Source organism: Numida meleagris, chromosome 23, assembly GCF_002078875.1.
Source record: "Numida meleagris isolate 19003 breed g44 Domestic line chromosome 23, NumMel1.0, whole genome shotgun sequence".
Lineage (NCBI taxonomy): Eukaryota > Metazoa > Chordata > Aves > Galliformes > Numididae > Numida > Numida meleagris.
Window position 1 is genome coordinate 1045943 of NC_034431.1, and position 8319 is coordinate 1054261.

Genomic DNA, 8319 nt, shown 5'->3' on the forward strand with positions numbered 1-8319 from the left:
GTTCCTATGTACGGGAAATGATCTTAGATGTGTTCTGTTTACAATGAAGAGATGAAGGCCCTTTGACATCCTATATTATGGTATCATTGCCTTTTCTTGTGAGGCAAGATCCAGCTGCCACTGTAGTTAGTAGAAAGATTCCTTTTGAATTAAGTGGAACCAAGATCCAGGCCTAAATAACTTAATATTCCAACGAGATTGAGTGAGTCAATCCGTAACTGTGTCAAGATAGCCTTCTCATTACTTGCAATCCTGCAGGCAGTGTACTTGGACAAAGCTCTCTTCAGATAAGCATGTGTTTATCCACCAGGCAGAACTCCTACAGCTGGACATTCATGCAGTGTTCCAGCAGTGGTGGGATAAGTGAGCTGTGTGATGCTGAACTCTGCTCTTCTTGCAGCCCTTCATCATCAGCTGCCATCCTCTTGGGCAGGGGCCTTGTCTTTGGTATTTTGCCTGTAAAGCTTCAATCACACCAATGTCACTGGGGAAATAATTTGTTCCTGTGCTTAAAAACTCAGCAGAATTTTGAAAGAAAGATCTTGGGACTGATCTGAAGTCCTTTTGAAGGCAAAGGAGATATCTCCCATGGACTTTTAAAGTTTTAAGTTGAGCAGTTCAGTACCACTGATGGGGGGGGAAAAAAAAAAGTACCTGCATAGCTCCTTCAGGGCAATGAGGTTGCTCTTAAAAGTAAGAATATGCTTAAATGCAGGAGAATCTGAGCCTTGAACACACAGGGTATGTCAGCCTCTGGCCCCTCTGAGTTTGATGACACTTTCCACTGACTTCAGTGCACTCAGGGCCCACATAGTGATTCTGTCACTGGCTTATCTGTAGAAATGGCACTGACTGACAACCCAGGCAGACAGTTAGGAAACCTGTGTACTGACCCAATCCCTTCTGGCACTGCCTTGGTGTCCTGAGCAAGACGCTTCAACTCCTCGTTTCCATTTCTCCATCTTTAAAGTGTGGATGAAAGTGCTGTGTAAGCAGGAAGCACTGTTCAGTTTTAGGTAACACTTGCTTTCTCTTTCCTGACTCTTTGAGGACTTACCAAGTTGTGGTAAGCAAGAAGTTGAGTTCTAGTTCTTTCTCTCTACCCAAACCTCTCTTTTTTCCTTTTTCTTTTTTTTTTTTCTTCATGTCATTCCTTATCCAGAAAAGTATTATTGATTTTAATTATGGGAAAGATGAACTCTGTATTTATTTTTTTTTATGACCTTCCTGGAATCCCAGCTGATGACTGGTGCAGTGCCTCCATCACACAGAAGAAAAGCAAGATTGGGATCAATGTCTTCTAAAAGTTCTCTTCCACGAATGTGTCGTATATCTAAGCATCGTGTTTATTCTTTGCCTTGGTCAGAAGAGCGTCTCATCTCTATTATCTGCAAATGAGAGGCGTTTACAAGCAGGGTTCCTAACCACGTTTTTCAAAATGCAAAAGCGTGGGGTAGGACACTGGAGAGGGAGGAAGTAGAGGTTTTGAATTTTAAAATGGTTTGTTTTAACAGAGGTGCTTTATGTTGAGTCACACTTACTTGCCGGTGTTGTAACCTTGCTTTACGTCACACGACATATGGATCTGCATCTAAAGCGCTGCTGTAAGATCCTATTTAATTTCATGACTGCACACATTCTCTCTTGTGCATCCTTCTTGTCTGAGCCTTAACGCAGTAGTGGAGTAGAAATTCATAAATATTACAAAATATTTATGATCCTTACCCATTTCTTCTATGTTCTTGATAAATTATTTCTGTTCTACATACCATTATGATACTTACTGATCTGCAAGTAGTTAATGGTAGTTAATAATTTACAGTATATCAGAGGGTGCTAATCTCATCTAAACATGAGTATTTGACTTTGAGAATGAAACATGTAATATAATTGGGAAATTAAATTTTAAAAGACAGCACTGGAATCCAGACTGCAAGGATACGGAAAGCATTAGGACTATAAGCAGAGCAACATGTCTTTACGTGCTGAATTTTTAATTATTACCATTGCCACTAACTACTATGAGGCAGAGCAATCCTCACTCCCCTTCTGTGTTGCCAGTCTGTGCTCGGATATGTGTGTAAAGGCAACGCGAGAGTAATTTCACGGTGCTGCAGTCTACTGTAGGAGGGAGTTTGGACTAGGTGGTCTCCAGAGGTCCCTTTCAACCCCTACGATTCTGTGATTCTATTCTCCAGGGCTTTTCCTTTAGCCCTCCGGCAACATCCAACGCTTATCCCCTCCTTCGCTCCCCTCCTCGCGCAGCAAGGCCCCCGCTTCTGCTCTCCCCGCTGCTCCCCACGCCGGAGCCGAGGTTCTGTGCTTAGGGCCCCGCTTCGAGTACCAGCCGTGGAGGAGAAAGTTTGAAAGCGAAGTGCAAGAAGAGGGCGTTAATGGTCTCTTCCAATCTTAAGTATCTGTGAAGTGTTGCTGCAGTGGGGGAATGGCACTTCTCGCCCTTTTAGCCTGGGAAGACCCCCCCCGTCTAGAGAGCCACACCACCACCATATCGCCGGTTCGTGCTCTGCTTGCCAGCTGCGCTGAGGGCTCCTGTCTTCCCCTTCCAAGAAGAACCCCTCTGCGGATCGTTTTCCCTGGAGTGCCCAACGTTAAGACACCGGATTCCCTTGGACTGTCTTGTGCGGGAAATGGTCTCCAGGCTAGACCTCTGAACGGGCACGAAGATGGACTTCAGCCCAGCTCCCTGAGATGGGAAGAAGGATCCATCGTTTAAGCGCAGGACTTCTGGCTTTAAAAATGGATTTCATGCAGCCATAATGTTTGTGGTACCGTACAAAGAAGCATATTCATGGAGGGAAAATAGTCTGGGTGGCTGGAAACAATATTTGGTTTGTTCTTGCTTTCCCTCTGCCTGGAAAGTTTACAGAAGCCCTGAAGAGAGATTTTTTTTTTTTTCTCTTGAAGGACAAAACAGAGAGATTTTCTTTGGAGAGGGCAATGCGAAGGCTACCGACAATCCTGGCAGGGACACTCTCTGTCCCACTGAAACAGCAGCAGCCAGAGGCTGCTCCGGGCACAGGTTGCGTGGAAAGAATATCCTGGTATTTATTGTTATTATTATTTTTCAACAGAAATCTTGCGGCAGAAAGGATAGCTAAGGAACCAACCGAGGGACGCGTCAGGGATTATTAGCCTGGCTGCATCCCACAGGCGCTCGGGGACACAAGGATGCTGGAAACGCGGCTGCGGAAAGCGGGCAGAAACCTGCAGCACGCACTTCAGGACAGCTGGAGAGGCTGTGCCCCGCAGACAAGGGGAAAAGCAGACTTCATGGGCTGTTTTTTATTCTTGTAGTTGCTCTTGCTGAGGCTATCCTTACCCGGTTCTGCCTTTTTTCTTTCTTTCTTTCTTTCTTTTTTTTTTCTCCTGCAGTTCCCGGCGTCCCACAGAATTTCTGGTCCTCGCACCTGGGCTCGGGAGGACGGCATCAGGCACCCCCAGAGAACGGGGGATTGCAGCAGCTTTGCCGACAGGGCTGGGTGGGCAGTTGCGAGCACCGCCCAAATCTTGTACAAAAGCACTGGCTTCCATCAGCTCCTACGTCATTCTCACACGGAGTGATGGTTAATCGGTGTATGTACCGAATCGTTCTCATTTTGAGGCACAAACGCCGTTGTTAGACTTCAGCAATGCACCCTGACAACTTGCTGCTTAAGGATTTAGCCCTTGTTTGCAGCCACTTCGCTGTTTTAAAGAAAAAAATCCCCTTCCATTTCCCTGTGCCCAACAAATCCTGCCTGATTTTTACCCGTGCTGAAGGCAGGCACTGCGTGGGGAAGGGCTGGCATTGTTTCTCCCCCGCTTTACTTTCAAGATACTGTTTGGATTTAAGTCGAAAATGTGGGAGAAACGTCGTTTCTCCTGGAAATGTGGCACGCTGAGGCTTTCTGAAATGAACCTCACTCGGGCACAGGGGACAAGATTTTACACTCAGTGACTCCGTCCCCTCCAGATACCAGCAGTTAAGCAGCCGACTCCCTCCTCAACTCTGCGACCTTCTAATGGCGCCGTTTTTTTCACGATTTACAGAAAAACGACCCCCACCAATATGCTGGATCCAGTGGGTTTTGTATTCCAGCCTTCCATATGCGTTTCCAACCCTATGTGGTGGAAAGGGGAGCAAAATGGGAAGAAAAAGTGAATGCTAAAGGGGAAAAAATGCTTAAAATCTTTCCTGCAAATCTCCAAATATATGAAGTCTGAGGAACAAATTCAAAGCAGGCACAGATGCCTGAAGAGAAGTTAGAGAGAAATATTCTGTTCCATTCAAGCGCATCAAGGGTCTAGCTGAAGTCTTGTTTGGCTAAGGTCAGACGAGACTGGGTTCTCCAATAAAAATAAATCTCAAATTAATTATGGCCTCAAGCGAGGGGCCAGACCTTTGGAGCTAGTGCACTGCCGTCTGTTTTTTTGGCCTTCGGTATTTTTGTTTTTTTTGTGCTCAGCTTTTCAATAATTGCGGGATGGGGGAGGAAGGGAGGGCGGGGGCAGTTTTATTGGGACATGGAGCTCAAATAAAACTAGCCAGGACGCTGCTTTCCCATTCTCCGCGTAATTGCAATGCAGCTTCAAAGCTACTGCATCTTCTCCACGCTACTTTTAAGGCATTATGTTTTACTTAGCGCTGATTAACAGTGAGTAACTTTCCGGGTTCAAGTTCCCAAATCCCATGGGCTGTTCCCGTGGACCAGGAGGGACCCGATCCTTCTGCTGAAGGGCTAGAAAACTCTACTGCACCCTCGTTATTGGTTTTGTTGAAAAGCAGAGGTTTGCCCAATTAGTTTAAAGTGGGATTCGTTCCTGGGGATCAAATCCCAGGGCTGTAGTTGGGGCTTTTTCCTTGTAAGAATGTGGGTTTAGAAAATAAACAAAACACGGTGCGTTTTTCATTCTGCGATGAAGTCGTTGCCAGAGGAAACTCAGAGCAGGAAATTTTAAACATTCGCTGAAGCTGGTGGAGCCTTTCCCTCTGGTAAAGGCTGGGGCAGAATAGGTGCTGGCCTTCTGCGAATACAGCCCCGGGCAAAGGAGGATGGTAAACACCGTAAATGCATTTCTAAAGGACGGTGTATTTAGAAAGTTTTATACGTATTCAGTGTATCTAGCTCAAGGACGCGTACAGAGAAAGTTAGTTAAAAAACAGGAGACCGTCACGGGCCACTCGGCGGTGACGAAGTTCGAAGTGGCGGCCGCTCCCGGTGTGTCCCCGCGCCAGCTCCAGGTGACAGCCCCAGGCTGCGGGCTGGCGACAGCTCAGCTGATGCTGCTGGGACAAGAGGGGGTGAGATAAGCCAATCCCCTTTCGTCACCCGAAAAGAGTATTTCCAACCTGCAGCTGAGGCCCGAGAAGATTTTCATAATGCTTATTCCTGTGGAATAACTACACGGTTTTAATGATTAAGGGATGGGCACTACTCTCGCGTATCTTTGAGGTTATGCTCTCCCGCGAAGGAGATTGGACTGGCACTGGACAACACGCAGGCGTTAACTCCTTTCATTCTGGACGTGAAATAGTCTCGGACTGCCCCCAGTGTGTCCTCATTCACCAGACCGGCATTTTCACCTCCGTGTGCGGCTTCGGTCTGTGTAGCTCAACTGTACGGACGAACGGAGGAGGTGGGGACATACCAAGCACTTGAGATCAATATTGAAACAATTAAAAACATCGGTCGAGAATTTCGTTTCATTCATAAGCGCAGTTAAAAAATAATAATCGAGGAGCAACTGATTTCTACCAGCCTGTCCCAGTGCAAGCATTTGAAATCTTCCGTGGTTGCCAAGATCAAATGATTTTCCAGATGTCTGGTGGTAACCACATTAAACGGATCATAATTCCCTTACTGGATGTACATATACATCCGAAAGCGGAGCGGCAGAGCCAGCCCCCCGCTCGCTGCCCGCCCCGTGCCCGCCTGGCCCCGCTCGCTGCCCGCTGCCTCTCACCTCGCGTGATGCAGAGCCTGGCGCACGGAGCCGGTGAATATTCCTGCCTTCTCCCAAAAGTCTGAGATAACTTCAAGGGATACTTTTTTTTTTCTTTTTTTTTTCCCCTGGAGAGTGGAAGATGAAGCAAATTGTTCTGTTATTTGGGAGGAAAAGAGTAGATTGTTCAGCTTGTCTGTCATAATGGTTAGCAACTTCGCTCGTTATCTTATCTGATGGGTCCAACCTGGGTGACCCGAACGTGCTGCGTTTTGAGTCGCCCTCAGACATGCAAAATAAGCCCCTGGGGGTCACGGTGCTTTTCTGGCAATAAAATGCAGAGTCGTGTTCCTAAATTATCTCTAGGTGGGATGGAGGGGGATGCTTGACATCTGGCCGTCTATGGGAGCACTGGGGAGCTACTGTGAGGGCTGGGCTTGTTTGTCTCAGCAGCCCGGCGTTTTGGACAGGTAGGAATCCTCTCGAACACGCTGGCCACGTTTTCAGGTGATTTCTCGACGCAGCTCTGAGCTCCGTGAGGTCCGTGGATGAAGGAGGCTCCTTCCACGGTATTTCCCCCCTTCCTTTCGCGGTCAAGATCCCTCCCTCACCCCCCAGCCTTGTCGTTTTTCGGGGCTGGTGGAGGGTGCTGTCTAGAGAGGAAACCATTTGGGTTTTGAAAGGATGCGTTTCACTCTTCCCTGTAACCTCTGGCTTTTCTGGTTGCAGCAGCCATGCGGTAAGGCTAAAGGGGGAATGGAGAAGAGAGTAGCTGGAGGGGTGGAAGAGAGGGGAAGGAAAGAGAAAAAGAGTAATGAGGCAAGCAAAGGGTTAACTGCGATTTCTTTTAATTGAACTCCAGTTCTTGTGGCCCTAGGCAAGGGGGGACCTGACCCCGCTAGCAGCATCCAGATGTGCTGCTCTCCGGGGACCCCAGCGCAGCCCCCTGGATTGTAAAGCAGACAGGGGAGGACGGGGGTGGGGGGCGGCCGGGCTGTCCCCTCTGCCCCTCCGCCTTCACCTCCTGCTTGCAGGCGGCCTCAGTCACCGGCAAGCGGCACGGCAAAGCTTCAGGTCTGGTCACGTTCAGTCCCGTGTCTGCATCTGAACTCCCAAATTGTAGCTGAATTGATGAGACTAATTTCAGAGGAGGGGGGAGGGAGGGGAGGGAGGGGCAAGAGGAATCTACAGCTCTCTCCTGCCAGCTACGGGCTTGGAGAAATAAAGTATTAATAAGGCATCTCTGCAGCAGCCGAGTAGAAACACTGGTGGCATTATTGCATTTCCCTTTTGGAAGGGGCGTGTGCTGAATAACTTTGGATATATTTTGATCCCCCCCTGCCCCCCGTGGTTGGACTAAGGACAGGGGAAACAAAAAGACTGGACACAACTGGCACTGGATAAGGTAATGCCCTCCACGGGGAGATCTGACGTTCAGCAGTGTCCTCCTGCCTTGACACTTTCTTTCTTGGCTTTGTTACACCCTCGGCTCTTCTCGGGCTGCAGCAGTTTGCAGAAGTGGGGAATACAGGACGCCCAAAGCGTTGCATGATGTGTTCCGCTGGTGGCTGCCTGTTATTTTTGCAAGGGGAGGGGGTGGGAAGTGGAGCTGGACAGGCGCGTATTGTCTCCTTTCCTCGGGTCCTTCGGAGGCTGTCAGCCTTGCCCGGAAAAAGGAAAGTGCGTTTCTTTTGGAGGGATCGCTCCCGTTTGAATGAAAGACAGAGCTGCACGTCAGGGGCTCACCAGGTCGAAAATGGGATTTAAAGGCTGGTGTTTTGATTTGGTTTTACTGCAGTGCCTATGCTGACACGAAACTTCAGCTGATTTGTCAAGTATTGCAAATTTTTGTCTTTTGTCTTTTTTCTTTTTTAGTTTATATGTATATTTTTCCATCTGAGTGGGTTTTTAACAGCTTAGCAAGAAGGTTGCGCCGGGAGAGGAGACTGGGGAAGGTGCTCCCAGCCCCCGGACTGCAAAGGATGGGCTCCCATTGATCTTAGGACCTTTGCTTGGGAGCCCGATATCCCAGCCCTTGAGACGACTGGGAGTGGAGGGGACAGGGGTGAAAGTGGAAAAGAGCTTCCACTTTCCCGCAGCCCCATTTGCAGAGTGTTTAATTGCTGGAGCCGCCTGTCTGCCTTGCATTATTGCACTCAGTGCTCCCCTCTGGCAGGGACCGGACCCCTGTCTCACGCTCCGTGCTGGGAGCCCTGCCTGGGACAGACGTGAAGCGGGGCCACAACACGTTTTAAATACATTTTGATCAGCAGACTTTTATTTCTTTCTTCCTTTCTCTTCCTTTCTCTTCCTTTCTCTTCCTTTCTCTTCCTTTCTCTTCCTTCCTTCCTTCCTTCCTTCCTTCCTTTCTTTCTT

At 48.4% G+C, this 8319-nt stretch overlaps 1 protein-coding gene across 3 annotated transcripts in view; it reads left to right on the forward strand.

The window, feature by feature from the left end:
• FLI1 (Fli-1 proto-oncogene, ETS transcription factor) overlaps positions 1 to 8319 on the forward strand; it is an 85373-nt gene that overhangs the window by 3876 nt on the left and 73178 nt on the right. Inside the window, exon 1 of one of the 3 annotated variants that reach the window (XM_021375929.1) lies at positions 7325 to 7348. The exons of the other annotated variants lie outside the window; for them this stretch is intronic. The gene's annotated coding sequence lies outside the window, so the exon portion shown is untranslated. Of the gene's footprint in view, positions 1 to 7324; positions 7349 to 8319 lie in introns of those variants that run through there. 3 annotated transcript variants of the gene reach the window in all.